The sequence below is a fragment of the Neofelis nebulosa genome, chromosome 5 (assembly GCF_028018385.1).
Source record: "Neofelis nebulosa isolate mNeoNeb1 chromosome 5, mNeoNeb1.pri, whole genome shotgun sequence".
In the NCBI taxonomy this organism is placed as follows: domain Eukaryota; kingdom Metazoa; phylum Chordata; class Mammalia; order Carnivora; family Felidae; genus Neofelis; species Neofelis nebulosa.
Window position 1 is genome coordinate 107,258,638 of NC_080786.1, and position 21,463 is coordinate 107,280,100.

A 21,463-nucleotide genomic window follows, 5' to 3' on the forward strand; every position below is an offset into this window, starting at 1 on the left:
TTATAGACTGTGATCTACTGTCTACTAGTGATCTTTTTTTGTGGCCTCCTAGAGAGATATGGTGCCCTCTCAGTATTTCTCTACTCTTTATCATTCAACCTTTCTGTCAGTTCTGCTACCTTTTCCCCCTCCAGGTGTTTCAGTCCCTTTCATTAATCTGCAGGGGTTTGGTCTGTACCATAATATTCCCTCTGATTGTCCCGCTAGGACTAAGTGGCCCGTGCTATTCATCTGCTATGCAGCTCCTTTGTCATGTAGTCCTTGTACTGTACGTCTACCAGCTGCGTGTTTTTCTTTCTCTGTAATGCTAGTGTATACTCAAGAGATGGTTTAAGTGTCCACAGTCATGTTCCAAAGCTATTCAGAATTGTGTCTTTTTCCTCAGGCTGAAATTCCATTTGACCTGAGAAGGAGAATATAGGTGATTTCATGCTTCTACATTTGTTCCTAAGGTTTTATCAGGACTAAACTTGGAAGGCCAAGCAGGTTTCATTAAACATTAGTTGAAGGGAGGATTTTTTGAAGAATTAGAAATTATTCTTTCTCAATTCTCAAATTGTTATACATTCTGATTTTAATAATTGTGGAACAATTTGTGAGTATAGAGTATGTATAATGCATTAGGTCAAGTGCTGCAAGAATTAAAAACTTTAGTATGAAAGCTGTTTTTCATGTATTTTTGAGCTGTTTTCCTGGGGATGAAATGCCTTTGGGCTGATGGAGCCACATTTCTTCCCCTTGTCAGCTATGTAAAGAATATTACAATTGTTTGAAAGGTGATACATATATTCAATAATGGTGCAAATTCATGTGTTATACCTGAATTCACCACTCACTTATATGACTTGTCTAAATCTTTTGTTTCTTCTCTGTAAACTGAATATAATAACAATACCTATCTCATGGTATTGTTGAAAGATTTTAATGAGGCCACCTGTGCAGAACTTCCACATAGAAAGTTTCCACATAGAGACCTTCCACATAGGAAGCACTCAATAGTGCTTGCTATATTTTTTTCATGCTTGTAGGGGACACTTGCTATTTTGGCTACCCAGAAATCCTATATTCTTCTTATGTGGGGGAAATCATCAAAGAAAATAAGAGTATATAGAGGCCAAAAAGCCTGGCTCAGAGTGGGAAGAAAAGGGAAATAATTGTTATGCCCACCTCCAGAAATTATAACATTATTTTCTGGGATTGACACAAAAATGCATAATGGGTTAAAGAGTAGTAATTGTAGCCATAATGGAGATTATAAGACAGCAAAGTGAAATACCCAAAACTATTTGCCAGTATCTGTCTTAACAAGTAGTAACACACTTGTGGCTTTCTAGGCAGATGATTTTTTTTTTTTAATTTTATTTCCCCAGATTCTCATCTGCCTCTTCAATTCAGGGATACTTCCTGTCTCTGTCTGAATTTCCCATCCCTGTATGGAAACTCTCAAGAAGAAATAAGATGGGAGCAATGATAGGACTGTCTCATGGTTTCTTCTGTCTCAAGGAAGTTCCTGCCCTTTGTTATCTGATATTCAGTCTTCATTGTCCTTTATTTTCGTACGTTTTGTCCATGTTTGTCACTTGTTTCATGTGGAGGGTAACTCTGGTCCCTGTTACTCCGTCTTGACCTGAAGTAGAAGTCTGTGATCTAGTTTTAGTCAAATACACAGATATAAATCAAGGGACTATTATGGGTTTAGGATGTGTACTGATACCCTTTGTTCCTATTTGTTCTCTATAATATATTCACAATAAATGAAATTTTTACATAAGCAGAGTTGGTTTCTGTTGTGTAACTGAGGAACCAGAAGAGGTATTACAAACTGTTGAGTATGGCTTCAGTATAATTGTGGGGCTGTATTCCCCACTCGTTGTTGGGAGTCTAAATACAAAGTTGATTTAACAAATATCTCTTTCTAAATATTCATCTGAAATCCTGCATTTCTTCATTTGCTGAAGAGGTAGCTTGGTAATAACCTATAACTAATGTATTTTATTATTAAATATTTTGTTTATACATTTTCATAGTGATATGTCCATTCTATATAATTATGGAATTATTTTGAACTGTTGATGTTAGGTATGAAGGGAGAACTTAGCAATGCCATGAGAGCCATTGGGCTTTTTAATGAATATGAACAGTGATAGATTATAAGCGGAAAAAATAAGGGGGCTTCTCAGGACAAATATTTTTAACCAAACAGAGAAAAGACTGTGGAAGGGTCTTTCTCTTTCTTTTAAACATTCCATGTATATTCATTTGGGACATTAAAATGTACAAATCCTATTTAGATTCTGGAAAGATTTTGATGCTACAATAATTAAGTTACCTAGGATCATAATAGGACAGAACTACTGACAAAAGAATTCTGAACCTTGCTCAAAAATCTGCAATGGCTGCTTGTTTCTTAAAGAGTTAAGACCAAATTCCTTGACCTGAAATACAAATCAAGATGCTGATCTTGGTGTTACACCTGGTGTAAAATTCTGACTTTCCCATCCTCAGACTATAAGGATTTTGTTGATTGCTTCTCTTGTTCTTTATCTGTAAAATGGAGATCATAATTTTTAGTGAAGATTACATGAGATAAACTCAATTAATGGCGTATATTATTTCCACTCTTATTCTATAAAAATTTTTCCCAGATGTCACTCCATGTTTGTCAAAGTATGGCCGCAAATGCCTTACAGGAGTAGCCTTTAGGCGTTTCTGTAGTGTCAAAATTTCAGTGCAAAACAAGACCGTAATTGTCATATCCTTCACTTATTTCTCCCCTTTTTTTCTTTTTTTTAATAAGTTTATTTACTTATTTTGAGATAGAGAGAGAGTGCGAGCTGGGTAGGGGCAGAGAGCAGTGGAGAGTGAGATTCCCAAGCAGGCTCTGAACTGTCAGCACAGAGCCTGACTCGGGGCTCAAACCCACAAACTGTGAGATCATGACCTGAGCCATAATCAAGAGTCAGACACTTAACTGACTGAGCCACCCAGGCACCCAGCCCATATATATATATATGTATATGTATATATATGTACATATATATGTACATGTACATGTACATGTACAATACATATACATATACATATGTACATGTACATATACATATACATACATATGCATGTACAATACATATATATGTACATATGTATATGTGCATGTATACATGCATATGTATATGTATGTATATACATGTATATGTATACATGTACATATATATATAATACTATCCCTCTAATAATATTTCCCTGCATTGCTTTTGTTTCTTCATCTTATGTCTACTTGAAAGGTTTTTCGAGCCTCACTTCTCTATTAAATGCTCTTTTCTTACAGCTCATCAAAATATGTCTCATCTTTCATTCAGTGTTTCCTAAAAATGTGAACTTTCCAGTATTCTTTACTTACCACTCAAACGTGGTGTTCCAAACTCTACTTTGTTGAAACATAGTCAATAATAAAATTATTTCATTACTTATCACATTTAAATATGGACTTTACTAATTCTTATTTGCTTACTGTTTAAGTATTTAGTATTTTGCTCATTTTTGTTTAAGTAACAAATTACTATATATTACTATATATCTGTATATAGTGTTATTTTAAAATAGGGTTATAGAGATTGGTATTTTATTTTATTTAAGAAAAACATACTAATTTAAAAATTCCTTGGGGTGCCTAGGTGACTCAGTCAGTTGAACATCCGACTCTTGATTTTGGCTCAGGTCATGATCCCAGATTGGGGGAACAAGCACTGTGATGGGCTCTGTGCTGACCTGGAGCCTGCTTAAGATTCTCTCTCTCTCTCTCTCTCTCTCTCTCTCTCTCTCTCTCCTTCTGCTTTTCTCCCCCACTTGTGTTCTCTCTTCTGTCTCTCAGATTTAAAAAAAAATCCATTATAGGGGCGCCTGGGTGGCGCAGTCGGTTAAGCGTCCGACTTGAGCCAGGTCACGATCTCGCGGTCCGTGAGTTCGAGCCCCGCGTCGGGCTCTGGGCCGATGGCTCGGAGCCTGGAGCCTGTTTCCGATTCTGTGTCTCCCTCTCTCTCTGCCCCTCCCCCGTTCATGCTCTGTCTCTCTCTGTCCCAAAAATAAATAAAAAACGTTGAAAAAAAAAATCCATTATGACTTCCATCTATGCCTCCCTCCAAATCAGAAGATGAGTGACATTTCTGGTGGAAAAAGACTATGATGGAGCTCTTCCCCCCTTCTTTGTTTAGTTATCTCTCTGTTATTTACTTAAAGATTTACAGCCTGGAGGAAAACTGCATTTACATTGAAAATAATATAGAAACTCTATTGCTTGCTGTAGATTCCCATTTTTTTTTCCTTCACTCAAATTCTATAGGGGAATATATCATTTATATATTCATAAGAATAAAAGATATGTATTTTTATTAGACCAACACAGTCTCCATAATTAGAGCAGCAACTAGAGCAAGAATAAGAGAGCAGTCTGTCTAAAGGCCATCAGAAAGAAATGGAAGGAGTCGAACGATTTAGTGTACAGTCAAATCAAAACCAATACATAGTTGAAAATCTGAAACAGAACAAACTGCAAAGTACATAAAGTTGAAAATTTAATTAAGTTAAATTTATTTTACTTTTGTACTTTCATTTTATATGAATTAGGGCTTTTCTAAATAGTGTTTCCATACTGTATTTTGTATCACTCAGTGAGAAACCCTGGCTAACCCTGTTAATCAATATTCTTGATTAGCTCTCATTATGCAGACATGTGTTTACGGGCCACTTGCGATTATACTGAATCGTGATTTTTTATGAAATGTTGTAGACATTATTGGTATTAGAATGTAGTATAAATAGCTCTTCAGAATTCTGTATCAAAACATAAGTAATACTGAGCATTTTTATGTTTAAGACACTGGCCTAGTTGCACAAGCAATATAAAACATAACCATTTCCTTTAGGAAACTGAAAGGTTAGTTGCAGCGATATGGACACATATGCAAACAAGTGAAAAATGGTTATCAATTTATTGAATATCTACTATGTGTCAGACACTATTTTAAGCATCTAATATATGAGTAAATAAAATAGACAAAGTCCATAGGATTATATCAATGGATGATAATAATGTCTTCAAGAAGAATTTAACTGGTTATTTGAAAGTGAATAGTGTGAAAACCAACACAAATGTGTAATCAAGAATTGTGGTATATGAACATATATGTATATTCAACAAAAAATATAATAAAATGAAGTCTTATGACAGGGGCATTTAAAATATGAGATTTTAATTATCTATACAACTCTTAACTATGCATGATTTTCAACTTAATTAGAACTTAAAATTAGATAAGAGGAAACTTAATTGATATAAAGTAAAAAATAGAGTATTTTCCTTAAGTGAAACAATTGACTTTTGAATATTTAATGTGATCATTTAAAAAATATGCATTCAGAGACTGAGTCCTCCAGTCTTCACCAGGACGTCAAAGGTAGCAGATCTGAAACTCAAACCGAACTTGGGTAAATCATTTAATCTAACTAAAATTGAATTTCCTCACTTGTAAAATGGAGTTAGTAAGGTTGCCTGCCATATAAAGTCATTAGAGATATTTAATGAGATTATGTAATTTGTGAGACTTAGTAACACACACACACACACATACACATATACATTACATAAGCATATATATACACCTATAGCATATATATACATATAAAATGTATATATATACACCATTTTATGTATTGAATACTACCAGTAATCAATACATAAAATACTTATTACCATTATTACCTTAAATTTCTGTTTTGTAATTTGAAGATCTTAGGAACATTTTATAATGCCAATCCAAACAACTCTCGACCACCTGACTCTGTAATAATTCTTTCAAGACATAAGTATTAGGAAGAAACTGTTATTTGCCACATACAAAGTAAGAAAAACACAATCTTATACATTAATAAAATAATCAGTAAAATACGTCCCTAAAGATACTATTAATTAACCATCTTTTAAGGCTAACCATTGGTACTTAAGTAGTTCTATGAGGTAAGTACTATTGATCTTGGTTTAAAGATAAAGAAACTGAGGCTCAGAGTGTTTGGATGAATCATCCAAAGTTATATTAATGATAATGAGAAAGCAGAAATTTCAATCTAGTCTTTACTATCTTCAAAGATTATACATGAAATTCTGAATTGGAGAGTGTGATAGTCATGTTGATGCATGGCATAGATCCTTCTGATTAATGATATGTTGCACTAACTGCTCCTTAAAGGATCGCTCAGTGGCAGAGAGCTTCTCAGCTCAAGGCTATGGCCTTTCCAGGGTGGCCCATATCCATTCATTGACTGATGGGGACAAAGATAATTCCAGTATTTTGGCTTGATAGGAGACAACTCTGATGGGCTAATTTAACCCTAGAGCTTCTTGTGTGCTTGGCTGAAGTTCTTGGCCTGCTTGTGTTATACAGATCAACTTCCTTCTCAGCCTGACCTTAATTCCTACTCCATTCTCCACAAGAGTTCATTCTAAGTGTACTGCCTCAAATACCCTAAACATGATAGTCCATCTCAGCTGGAGAAGCCAACCTGCAACACAGAGCATCAATTAGAGAATGGTCTATTGCATCCCGTGGACTCTTTCTTGGTTTTGCAACTACTTTCAATTTTTGTTATTTTGAAAGAGGCACTTTAATGGTAACCTGTTAAACTAACTTTTTTTTGCATCCCTTCTGTTCTACTTTATTTTATAGATTTTGATCTGATAAAGTAATAAAATTGACAGTTCTTTATTTGCTATGAAAAATAAGTGAAATGACTCTTCACTGTAGAATAGATATCTACAGAAAAGTCTCTTGGTGATCACATTTGCAAACTAGCTGGCTTTGGTGTAATGAATAGACTTTTAGGCTGTGGGTGGGAAAGGTTAAGTTTTTGTTTTACCCATTCAGGTAACTAGCTGGATGACAACTAGAGGGCAACTCTACCTTCTCCTCACTCCTTGTCTCCAAAACTAAAATGTGTTTACCTGCTCCTTTAGAGCCCTTCCAATTCCAATTTTGTTCTTTATTTCTGGTCGACCTTCAGAAATTTTTAGCATTAAGGCTCTCTGTTTCCTCTAATCTTTCTAAGGAGTAATTAATGAACTATAGACAATTACTTTAAATTGCTAGTAGAGCCTTAGAAGAACCCTGCAGTGAATCATTTGTAGTGTGAATAATCACCTCTTAATTTATGTGTTTTGTAAAAACTCAGATTTATCTATTGGAATATGTTACTTATTCTAAGAAAATTTGACCTTTGACACTAGGATAGAGGTAGCTCCTAAAAACCATCACTTTTTGGAATGTAATTTCAAAGGTGAAAAATGGCACTGTGTAGAGGTTACATTTTTAACATTTAACATTCCTCACCAATAAAAATTCTTCTCTTTCAGGAAGTTTACTAGCTTTTGTGACTGAGAACAGCATTTCTTAGTAGACTGGAATCTTTAGAGCCTCTGAACTGTATTCAAAGGCAGTTAGTTATACATGTCTTTAAAAATAGCTTTGGCATCCTTAATACCCTCTGAGAACACAGAGGTACACAGAGGTTTTATTTTCAATGCTTTGGGAATAATGTACACTGTGTTTCATTTCTCCAAATGAAACGATGTAAAGATGATTTATTTTGCCAAGTTATGTTGGAGGAAATATTTATTCTATCTACTAATCTGGGCTCAAGCTAAATATCAAAACTGATGATGCATCAAGGAACATAAAGGTTTAGCCAAACAAAGAATGAACAGATAATGCAAAAGAGACTCCGCTGAAGGAAATGTACTATATATTAAGAATTATATATGCATTCAAAATTTAAAAATATATATATAACTTCCAGGATGTCTCTTATCACAGCAGCAGAGAGAAGAGAAAAGTTATTGTCTGTCAATTTGTAGGTCATCTGTCTAGATAGCCTCAACAATCAACTTAAATAGTCTCTGGACATGGCTACTTCATCTTGAAGTCCCTAGATTGCCCTCATCAAAATTAATTGCTTCTCCTCTTCTTTCTCATGAAACTTTATTTTCATTGCACTCAATTTATTTTCTTTCTATTACATGCAGTTGTTTATATATTCTCTTTTCTTATGAGATTATAAACTTTTGAGAGTAGAATTTTATTCACCCTTGAATCCATGGAAATCTGATTGCACAATGATGAGAACAAGCAAAAATAAGCATTGGTTCAGAAATAGATTAAATATAGTCTGAAAAATATTTTATATTCTGCATTAACCTTTTCTTAAATTGTAAGCTAATATAAACCAACACTCAGAAAGAACATAACATAACTTTGATGTTAGAACACTTATAACAGTGAATCTTGTTCTAAAGAACGGTGAATGTTTTAAAAAGTAGAACCCAAACTGAGTAGGAGCATGATGTCAGAGAAGTATGAGGCATAGCTATTTTATGGTAATTGTTAATATCATTTTTAAATGATTTAATTTTTGTCTATAAATTTTAAAAACAAAATCTCTAAAGGTAATTTTTTTTCAAAGCCTCAGTAGAACTTGGAATTTGGCATACTGATTCTGTAATTCATCTGGAACTACGAAGAAAAATAAAAACACAACTATTCTTTTCCCTGTTCCTTGAAAAAGCTGAAATCAGAAGGATACAATTAGGAATATCTCCTTCCCTAATGATTTTTCAATTGTTTCTGTTGTATCTTCCTTCTTCCTCCTTTAGCAAACTCTTTGGCAGATCTCAGTACTTTGGGATCATTTAGGGAGCTAAACCCATCTCATTTCTGTGTAATAAAAAATCTACTTCTATGTAAGTCAAACCTTTTACTCCTGTCACCAATTCTACTTAGTCTTCTCCTACGAATGCCTCAGAATGGTGAACGGTCTACTATCTGTTCTACTTCTGTCCACTTTTGCTCGACTCCTTCCAACTCCTTCACAACAGGGAACGAGTAAGGAGTATTAGCAGGGAAAGGTAATTGGTGGTATTGGAATCTTGTAATAGGTAGTCTTTTGTGTGCCAGGTGCCCATATGTCTTGTGGGGTATTTTTGTTTACTCTTCAATGAGTCCTCTCATTAAGGGCTCCCACCGTGCATTCTTTACATGGATGACAGACTTCTTGATTAAATTCCCATTATGCCCTTCAGCTCCTGCATTCAGATGATATACCTTAAAGAAAGTTTTTCTCCTGGGGTCCTCATGCCTTAGCAGTCAGCTCTCTCAAGGAGGGTTATTTATTGCAGGATTGCTTATAGCCTATTAAGGTTTGTAGTATCTAATCGTGACATAACAAAACTACATATTCTTAGTCCGAAATGGAATGGTATTTAAGATAATTTAAATTGTTATGTGAAAAATATGCCTGGTATGATTTCACCCTCGTAAGAAATGCATATGGATGTTTGCACAAACTAGTAAAAGCATTTACTTAAAATATATTAGAAATCTTTAGCTCTGAAATTACATGTGGTTTTCATTTTCTCCTTCATGCTTTTCCATATTTTCCAAATTTTCAATGATGAACATTTATTGCTTTGGTAAAAAGAACAAGAATGAATGCCTTTAAAAAATAGCTTTTTAGAAGACTTTGAAGTGACAGACGAAAGCTATTTTAAAAGTTAACTATTACAGCAGTGTCTGACAGAGTCAGTAACAGCACCATAAGGAAAAAGAACAGGTGATGCTAAATTATATTTTAGAGATAATTTCTAAGTTGGATGTAGTAGTTTGAATACTGTCTCCCCAAAATTCATGTCCACGAAGAAACTCAGAATGTGACCTTATTTGGAATAAACATCTTTGTACAGTAATTAAGTTAAGGGATCTTGAGATGAGATCATCCTAGATTCAAATTCGATGACTGGGGTCCTTATAAAATAAAGGAAAGGTAGATTTGAAGCTCACAGAGTAACAAATTAAAGGTCCTATGAAGATGAAGGCAGACATTGGAGGTACTTAGCCCCAAGCCAAGAAACATCAAAGGTTGCCCTCAACTACCAGGAGCTAAGAGAAAGTCAGAGAACAGTTTCTCTCTCAGAATCTCCAGAGCCTGCCAACTTCACTGACACCTGGATTTTGGACTTCTGGCCTCCAGAACTGTGACAGAATACACTTCTGCTGTTTTAAACCTCTAAGTTTCTGAAGATTTGTTACAGCAGCCTTAGGAACTAATATAGGAAGAACCAGGAGCACTTCCATTAGATGATCAGTCTCTACTTTGGATTTACTTCATAACGTTTTAGGAAATATTCAATAACATGAGTATCAGCTCTGCAAAATATGGTGATAGAAAAAAGTATGACTAAAAGAGAAAGAATTATAAAAAATGGTTGCTTTATTTTATTTGTATTAGATGTGCAGAGATGAATACGGAGAACTTTAATATGTGAATGATGTTTTGAGAAGCTATTTGGTTCTCCCTTACTGAGTCCTCACATACTGTGTTGCATATGTTAGGGTGGAGTGGGTGGCCTTTTTTGTTTTTTGGCTTTTCACACGGAATTTTAATTTTTCTTCTTTTTAAAAATCCAAAATGGCAAATAATATTTTTTCAAGTATTTCCTAAAGATGTGAATTGGACTCTACATGAAATATTTAAATCAGGGAGCTACTTAAAAAAAAAATCACCACTTGCCATAACACTTCCAACTGAGAAGCAGAGAGTGGTTATAAATACCTGTGACTGTAGAGCATTTCGATGTATTAAAGGGAATAACAAAACATATTATGAGCTATGATGATGTTTTCAAGGAGATTGTTCGCATCTAATTTTCAGTTTATAATCAAGCATTGGCTTCTAACTCTGGGCCCTGGAAATGATACTCAGGGTCCATCCAAATCAAGGTGCACAGTGAATAGTCAAGGAATCTAGATCCTATTGTGTGGCATAACCAGAGTTTTACAGCTTGAATGAGAGGTGTGAAGTGATATAATGTTAATATTCAGTATTTGGTATATAAAACCTTGGGTTTCTGTTTATTGCCTACCCTTAGCAAAAAGAAGGAAGGGGAAAATAGTATAAATCTGACTTTATTAATGCTGTTTGAGATTAATTAGTAAGTTATTATTTTAATAATATTATTATATTAATAGTCCTGTTTATTTTAATAGTGAATTTATTTTAATTTATAATTTGTACCTCATTTTTTACTAAAGAAGTTCTAAATAACTTTATAAGACCAAATTAGTCTTATAAAGATTAAGATTAAAAAAGATTAAAGATTAAAAAAGATTAAAGAAGATTAAAAAAAAATAAGTAAAAAAGAAATCCTTTAAAAAAGGAGATCTTAACCCAGCATCCATAGTTAGGATCATTGAAATCCCTGAAAGTTTAAGTTCAATTTGATGTGTAGGTTTTCATTAATCAGGGGAGTGGCTTCATGACTTTGATAGTGTTCAAAGATGAACAGGCCCAGACATGTTGGGGGCCACTACCTCAGAGAAAGAAGAAAGGTCATTGTACCAGTAACCAGAATGGTTAGTTATATCCATTGAATATTGAATTTAGCTCTCAGAATACAGAGTAAAACACATACACACATATATGCATGCACACAGAAGCTATATATAATTCTTCTATAATAAAGAGGTACAATTTCATTTTCGGAGACCAGATTTTTTCTAATACTAAGTTTCAAGAGAAATCAATCATACACTGGTTCTACAATAAATATAATATAATTTAATATCCAAATATCTTTGACAGCGGGATTACAAAAGATATGAACCTTTAAAGTGATGTTTCTAGTAAAGTAGAGTGAAAGAAAAGCTGAAGACATAGTTTTACATCTTGGCAGTAAAGGCATAACTGTGTGTGTGTAGGGGAGCAAGATAATACAGACCAGATGTAATAATATAGAAATATAGCTCTGGCCTAGAGAAATGGAAATTTAGCATATCTTTTAGATGAACTTTCTCAAATATCAGAGAGAGCATGTGGTGAATGTCAATCATTGTATTATTGAATTCTTTGGCACTGTCCTAAAGAGAAATTGGTTAAAGAGGGACCATTTATTCTACGAACTTGATATTAAAATGACAACATTGTTTATGTTATGATGAAGAGACCACCTAAAATATGCATAGGTGTGGGGAAAAGATGTGCCCCCAAACAAGACTGAAATTTTCTCAGAAGTAAGTTGTTTTATTTCAAACACTTGGGTAATTTTTCAGTGCACATGTTAGAATTTAAATTCAAGGCTTATCAAACAATTTAAACCATTAAATAATCATCATTATGGGTTATAAGATATTTCCTTTTTGTAGAACAAAACATTAATATTAAAGGGTCCACCAGTATATTTTTGGTGATTCTATTTATATTATCCGTTTAGAAAATTGCAAATATTTAACAAAGTTAATATAGTTAAGCGTAGTTGTAGCAAACTTTCTTTCTGACAGTGATTATTTTATTGAGACTACATTCAGTTTTTAATATATTTTTTAGCATAAATGAAATTCCTTTCTTTGATTTTTCTCTTAGAAATGGATATGTATCCAATTAATCTAATAACCATGACAACTATTATATTCATATACTTATTCATTATCAGCTTCATTCTAAAAAAATTTTGAGACTTTAAAGAAGGCTCTATGGATATCATCTTAAAAGGTGGTGAGAGAATCTTTAATGTGCTACTTCTCCCTCTCAAATGAGAAGGCCATAAACAAATACATTTGAAAGCAATTAGGATTTTAAAAATCGATCTTTCCCTACATTTGGCTTCTTTATCTTCAAAACCTATTTTGTTCATTAAGGTATTATGAAGAAAACATGGGAGAAAATCTCCTTGGCAATGATGTTTTGGATATGACACCAAGATGTAGGCATTAAAGGAAAAATAAACATATAGGGCATCAAAATAAAAGCTCTGTATCACAAAGGAAACAACCAACAAAATGAAAAGGCAAATTATGGATTGAGAGAAATATTTGCAAGCCACATTCCAATGAGATGTGAATATCCAAAAATACAAGGAACTTATATAACTTAATGAGTGAAAAACCATATACCCCAATTAAAAAATGGGGAAAGGGCCTGAATAGGCGTTTTCTCAAAGAAGAGATAAAAATGGACAACAGGTGCATGAAAAGGGGTTCAACATCACTAACCATTAGTGAAACACAAATCAAAACCATAATGAGATAATCACCTTACACCTGTTAGCATGGCTGTTATCAAAAAGACAAGATAGCAAGTGTTGGCAAGGATGTAGAGAAAAGGGAACCCTTGTGCACAGTTGGTAAGAATGTAAACTTGTATAGCCACTGTGGAAAATAGTATGGAGGTTCCTCAAAATATTAAAAATAGAAATACAAAATAATCCAGCAATCCCACTGTTGGGTTTATATTCAAATGAAATGAAATCACTACCTCAAAAAGATATCATCACCCCCATGTTCACAAATTATCTAAGATATGAAAATAACCTAAGTGTCAATCAACAGATAAATGGATAAAGATAATGTGGTATATATATGTAGACTGGAATATTATTCAGCCATAAAAATGAAGAAATCCTGCTATTGTTGACAACATGGATGAACCTGGAAGATATTATGATAAAGAAATAAACCAGAGAAAGACAAAAATTATATGATGTCACTTACATGTGGAATCTTAAAAAGTTGAAGTTAGAACCAGAGACAAGAATGGTGGTTAAACAATAGCCAAATTATGGAAAGAGCCTAAATGTCCATCAACTGATGAATGGATAAAGAAATTGTGGTTTATATACACAATGGAATACTACGTGGCAATGAGAAAAAATGAAATATGGCCTTTTGTAGCAACGTGGATGGAACTGGAGAGTGTGATGCTAAGTGAAATAAGCCATACAGAGAAAGACAGATACCATATGGTTTCACTCTTATGTGGATCCTGAGAAACGTAACAGAAACCCATGGGGGAGGGGAAGGGAAAAAAAAAAAAAAGGAGGTTAGAGTGGGAGAGAGCCAAAGCATAAGAGACTGTTAAAAACTGAGAACAAACTGAGGGTTGATGGGGGGTGGGAGGGAGGGCAGGGTGGGTGATGGGTATTGAGGAGGGCACCTTTTGGGATGAGCACTGGGTGTTGTATGGAAACCAATTTGACAGTAAATTTCATATATTAAAAAATAAATAAATAAATAAATAAATAAATAAATAAAAAAAAATAAAGAGGGTGGAGGAGTGGAGAAAATGAGAAGAAGTTGGTCAAATATCTAAACTTTAGCTCCAAGATGAATAATTCCTGGGGATGTAATAGACATCATAGTGGCTACAGTTGATAATACTCTATTATATATTGAAATTTGCTGAGCATAGATCTGAGTGTTTTTACCACACATACAGACGCAGATGCAGACACACACACACACACACACACACACACACACAAAGGTAACTATGTAACATGATGATGTGTTAATTAGCTTGATTGTGGCAATAATTATCACAGAATATATGTATATCGAACTATCACATTATATACCTTAAATATATATAATTTTTCTTTGTCATTTATACCTCAATAAGGCTGGAAAAGATATTACACAATATTATTTTATATCTATAAGTATATTAATCCAAATTTAAATGTATATATACATATATATATAAGCACACATACATACATGAATATACATATTTAACAATGGGTGGATATTGACTATTTGTTTACATGGTTATATTGATCACATATCATGTTTTATAATCCACACCTAGTTTGTGCTTCATTGTGAATGACAAAGGTAAAATTATCAGAAAAAGATAATTTCTAAAAAATCATTACATTAAAAATGCCAGCATCAATTATAATTTTGCCCCTATTTGATTGGATAACATCTAGTCAGTGCCTTATTTTTATTTAAATTTCAAAAGCAGTAGATTCAAATATCTCTAGGTTAGTTAAATGATCTAAATTTGAATTGGAGAAAGTTATGTGAACCTTTTAAAAATATTTCCAAGTATATATACAGTTTTTCATGTGGTGTATGAAATAACAGAGAGCAAATTGAAAATAGAGTTATCCTATAACATGCAAACCTAAATATTACATGAGAGTATTTAAATGTTTAGAGCACATGCAACAGAACCCAGAATACATACATTACTTTTCAAATATTTCTTTTTTTTTAAATATGAAATTTATTGTCAAACTGGTTTCCATACAACACCCAGTGCTCATCCTAACAGGTGCCCTCCTCAATACCCATCACCCACCCCCCCCCTCCGTCCCAGCCCCCATCAGCCCTCAGATTGTTCTCAGTTTTTAAGAGTCTCTTATGGTTTGGGTTCCTCCCTCTCTAACTTTTTTTTTTCCTTCCCCTCTCCAATAGTCTTCTGTTAAGTTTCTCAGGATCCACATAAGGGTGAAAACATATGGTATCTGTCTTTCTCTGTATGACTTATTTCACTTAGCATCACACTCTCCAGTTCCATCCATGTTGCTACAAAAGGCCATATTTCATTTTTTCTCATTGCCACGTAGTACTCCATTGTGTATATAAACCACAATGTCTTTATCCATTCATCAGTTGATGGACATTTAGGCTCTTTCCATAATTTGGCTATTGTTGAAAGTACTGCTATAAAAAATAGAATTACAGGCCAATATCCCTGATGAATATGGGTGCAAAAATTCTTGATAAGATACTAGCAAAAAAATTCAACAGTATATAAAAAGAATTATTCACCATGATCAAGTGGGATTCATTCTTGGGCTGCAGCATTGGTTCAACATTCACAAATTAATCAATGTGCTACATCACATTAATAAAAGAAAAGAAAAGAACCATATGATCCTGTCAATTGATGCAGAAAAAGCATTTGACGAAATTCAGCATCCTTTCTTAATAAAAACCCTCAAGAAAGTCGTGATAGAAGGAACATACTTAAACATCATAAAAGTCGTTTATGAAAAGCCCAAAGCTCAAATATTTCTAAAACTGCAAAGTAAAAAGTATTTTCCATGTCCATCTAAAATGCTATATCCTGATGACCCCTAATGGCTGTACATATGGTCTGGAAAACAGCATTTAAATCTCTCAACTGGCAGTCATGAAAATGTGCAAATGTTCCAACTATTCTGTGTTCTTCTTTTAAAAATTTTTTTAGTGTTTATTTATTTTTGAAAGAGGGAGACAGAGCACGATCGGGGGAGGGGCAGAAAAAGAGGAAGACACAGAGTCTGAAGCATGCTCCAGGCTCTGAGCTGTCAGCACAGAGCCCGATGTGGGTCTCAAACTCACAAACTATGAAATCATGACCTAAGCCAATTTTGGACATTTGAATGACTGAGCCACCCAGGTGCCCCAACTATTCTGTGCTCTTAATGACTGTCATCCACTAGTTGTCATGGCATCCAAACCATGATGTGCATATGTGCTCAGGCTCACATATGGATCCCATTGGACACTGACAGGGAGGAGCTTAAAATGACATCCCAAGCAGCCATAGGCCCCTGCTGATACACTATAAAGAGTGAGTGAAGCAGCAGGGAACCTATGGAAGAGTGCTGATGAGCTTAACTGGCAACAGATGCTGGATTCCCTGGACACAGATAGAAACAAGCATAAGAGAAGGAAACAAAGACTTGAAAGTACATCTCGTTCCAATTGCACTTTCATGCTGGTGAAAACCCAAGTAGTTGCTATTGAAGAATCAGGTTGAGAGTAAAAGCGTGTTACCCTAGCCTTCATATCTTTTGATTTTTAAAATTTTTAGTCACAAAATGAGATAATATGGATTAAATAACTTGCCGAATTTCTTCAGATTTGACATTCACTCCCAATTTCATTGATTCTTGAAGTTGGCTAGAGTCTTGAAATTTAGATCTTGAATAAAATGTTTTGCATCTATAGAAAAAAGAATGGTTTAGTGGGAAATGCCTGATTGTTGGAATCAGAAAGATAAGGATTTGACTGATTATTCCTTCTATCGCTCTGTATCATGAGCCAATTTGCAAATGTAAGGGCAACTTAAATAGAAGTTAGAAAATATATAATAGTCCCCTTTCTCCATTAGACTCTCTCAGAATATCTTGTTGGACTGTACTCACCATTCTTATTGCGATGATGATGATAAAATACCCCCTAGATGAGGTGAAGTGAGGTGAATGATGACGTAGACATCACGGCATAGTGTTAAGACTGCTATTGATCTTCTGACAACACGTCAGGAGGATCATCTACTTCCTGACCACAGTAGACTACAGATAAATGAAACCAGGGAAAGTGAAACTATGGACAAGGGGGAATATTGTATTTACATGATACACAAAAAAGATTCTTTACTGAGATGACTAAAAATATTGTAATTTCCTTAATTATATCTCATCTCTTAGGGTCTTTGATGATGTATCCAGGATTTCATACCTGTGCTTTAATTCTGATCTTTTAATTCACATTTAAATCCACACTTGACAAGCTGAAGTCTTATGACTGAAGTTTTTTCACACCTAATGATTTTCACATTGGCATATACAATGATTGCAATCATTATCTCAATTACATTAAAGTTAAGAGATTTGCCTTTTATTCTTAGCACAACACATTATTTTCTACTGTTTTATATTCACTTTAAAAACAATACAGCAAAATCAAAGATGGTAAATCCTGAAATGTTGGTTTGTCTGCTGGTACAAAATTCTGAATTCTGTGTGTAGAAGACAAAAGCATGCAGGTAATAACACAGGAAATTTTGGATTGTATAAAAACCAAACTTACAAATGTCTAGTACCTATAAATATGATATATTCTTTATATGTTATAAGTCACTTTTTTGATAAAATTATTTTCCAGATTCTTATTTGCAATCTTAAAGTAAATTTGAAGCATTGTACATTTTTTCATTTACAAGGTTGTTAAAATGTCACCAGCTGGTGGAAAATCTTAGCAGCTTTACTATCTATATACCTTTCCCTTCTTTCTAAGGCATATATATCAAAACCTTTAAACTAGACTATTTTATGTATAGATGACTACATTTATTTTTAAATTTATTTATGTTGTACATTTTCAGTTAAGAAACAAAGACAATAGGGAGGAACCAAGATGGCAGAATAGCATGGAAGTTTTTTGTGTGCCTCGTGTCCAAGAAATACAGCCAGACCAACACTAAACCATCCTGCACACCTAGAACACTAATTGGAGGATTAACACAACAATCTTCACAACCTGAACCACACAATTAAGCAGGTACACAGCGTGGAGAGCTGAACTTGGGGAGCGGGAAGCCGTGCTGGGCAGGGAGGTGCTTTCACAGACAGAGAGAGGATGGAGTGGGGGGGGGGCGGAGAATAAAGGAAAAGCACCCCTCCCCAAAAGCAGCTGGAGAGAACATGGAAAATTGAAAACATCCACAGGGACTAAACTAAAAAGGGAGAAAGCAGAAAGGAGAGGGTTTAAATTCCATTAACACTGTAAACAAGAGGAGCGCAAAGGCTGCAACTCTGCAGCTCCATACCTGGCGGTGCTCTGGTGGGAAGGACGAATCCCCAGGAGCAGAGGGGGTCCGGGAGGTTCTCGGACCACACGGGGAAAAGCAGTTCCACTGCTGGAAGAACACTTGTTGAAGTCACCTGGTCCCAGCAGACCCCAGAGAACATTTGCTGGTGCTGGAACAGATCCTTGGGGGTGAAGCCTGGTGCCAGATGTGTGTTGTGATTTTCCATAAACCCTGAAACGCTGCTACTACACTGTCTTGTGAACTTTTTCTGGGGCAGACTGGCACCTGGCCACAGTCTCAGGGCACCAGCAGCAGCAGGGTTTAGCAAGTGTTCCTGGGTGCCGTCGACATTCGACCATTGCTCAGTGTGACCCTCCCGCAAAGGAGCAGAACGAGTCAAAGCCACAGTCCTTCAGAAGTAAGGGGCTGGGGAAAACAGCCGCATCTGAGACAAAACTCAGGAGAGAGGTATTGCCTGGGGCCTGATCACGGAGAGTCAAAAAGCAGGGAGTGGACGAAAGCTGAAGACAGAGGATGGGTGTGCTATTGCTGATCAGAGAGAACAGTTCCCATACTAGAGACTGTGTAGCTGGGTGACACCATTTTCACTGCTCCCGTGCATGCGCATAAGCACCTACAAGCACTGCAACAATCCACCCCAGTAGGCTAGTAGTGCCATCTACTGGAGAACTGAGCTGTTACACTGAGCCCCGCCCAACTGGGCCAACCTCGCTTGTCAAGAACACGAGTCTCACCGCCTACTTAGTTTATGGAATATAACACTCCATAGCTACAAAGTCTGACTTCTAGGGGAAACGAAGAAATTTCAGTCCTACTTCAATCTGTTAGCAGGTCCATCTATTCACTGTTCTTTCTTTTTTTCTCTTTTACAGTATTCTTTTTCTTGAATACAGAAATAGAAAAAATTCATTTTTATTTTCAATTTTTATTAAAATATTTTTCTTTAATTTTTATTACTATATTTTTACTTGTGTGTAAATTTTTTCAAAATCTATCTTATTTCCATCATTCTACTTCAGTGTATTCACCTTTTCAAATTTTCAAACGATTTCCTTTTCTTTTTTCTTTTTCTTTTTTCTCTTCTTAGTTTCTTTTCTTTTTCTTGAATGCAGAAAGAGAAAACCTTCATTTTTACGTTCAATTTCTATTAAAAATACTTTTTCTTTAATTTTTATTACTATATTTTTTGGTTTTATGTAAATTTTTTCAAATTCTATTTTACTTCCATCATTTTAGTTTAGTTTATTACAGTGTATTCACTTTTTCAAATTTTCAAATGATTGCCTTTTTTTCTCTTTTTTCTCTTTCGTTTCTTTTCATCTTCTTGAATACAGAAAGAGAAAAAATCATTTTTATTTTTAACTTTTATTAAAAATATACTTTCTTAATTTTTTCTTCTAAATTATTTTCTTTTGTGTAAACTTTTTCAACTTCTATTTTACTCCCATCATCTCATTTTAGTCTACTTCAGTGTATTCATTTTTTCAAATTCTCAAATGATTTCTTTTTTTTCTTTCCCACTTTTTTTCTCTAATCTGTCAAAACACTTTCAACACCTAGACTCAAAACACACCTAGGATCTAGCATCATTTATTTGATTTTGTGTGTGTGTGTGTGTTTAATTTTTTAATTTTAATATTTTTTTAATTTTAGTATTTTTTTAATTTCAATTTTTCTACCTCATTAATTCCTTTTCTCCCTTCAAAATGACAAAACGAAGGAATTCATCCCAAAAGAAAGAGCACGAAGAAAGGACAACCAGGGATTTAACCAACACAGATACAAGCAAGATGTTTGAACCAGAGTTTAGAATCACGATAATAAGAATACTAGCTGGAGTCAAAAATAGGTTATAATCCCTTTCTGCAGAGATAAAAGAAGTAAAAAAATAGATGGGATGAAGTAAAAAAATGCTATAACTGAGCTACAATCATAGATGGATGGATGCTGCGGCAGCAAGGATGGACAAGGAAGAACAGAGAATCAGCAATATAGAGGACAAACTTATAGAGAAAAATGAAGCAGAAAAAAAGAGGGAGATTAATGCAAAAGAGCACGATTTAAGAATTAGAGAAATCAGTGACTCATTAAAAGGAACAACATCAGAATCATAGGGGTCCCAGAAGAGGAAGAGAGAGAAATAGGGGTAGAAGTGTTATGTGAGCAAAATCATAGCGGAAATCTTTCCTAACCTGGGGAAAGACACAGACATCAAAATCCAGGAAGCACAGAGTACCCCCCATTAGATTCAACAAAAACCAACCATCAACAAGGCATATCATAGTCAAATTCACAAAATACTCAGGCAAGGAGATAATCATGAAAGCAGCAAGGGAAAAATAGTCCCTAACCTACAAGAGAAGACAGGTCAGATTGGCTTCAGACCTATCCAAAGAAACTTGGCAGGCCAGAAAGGAGTGGCAGGATATATTCAATATGCTGAATCAGAAAAATATGCAGCCAAGAATTCTTTATCCAGCAAGGCTGTCATTCAAAATAGAAGGAGAGATAAAAAGTTTCCCAGACAAACAAAAATTAAAGGAGTTTGTGACCACTAAACCAGCCCTGCCATAAATTTTAAGGGGTACTCTCTGAGGGGAGAAAATATGAATATATATATATATATATATATATATATATATATATATATTACAGATGAATATAGATCATGAATATATATATTCATCAAAAGATATATATATATGTATATATTTATATTTATATATTTATATATACCAAAAGCAACAATGATTAGAAAGGACCAGAGAACAGCACCAGAAACTCCAACTCTACAAGCATCATAATGGCACATAATTCATATCTTTCAGTATTCACTCTAAAAGTCAATGGATTCAATGCTCCAATCAAAAGACATAGGGTAACAGAATGGATAAGAAAACAAGATCCATCTATATGCTGTTTACAAGAGACCGACTTTAGACTTAAAGACACCTTCAGATTGAAAATAAGGGGATGGAGAACCATCTATCATGCTAATGGTCAACAAAAGACAGCTGGAGTAGCCATACTTATATCA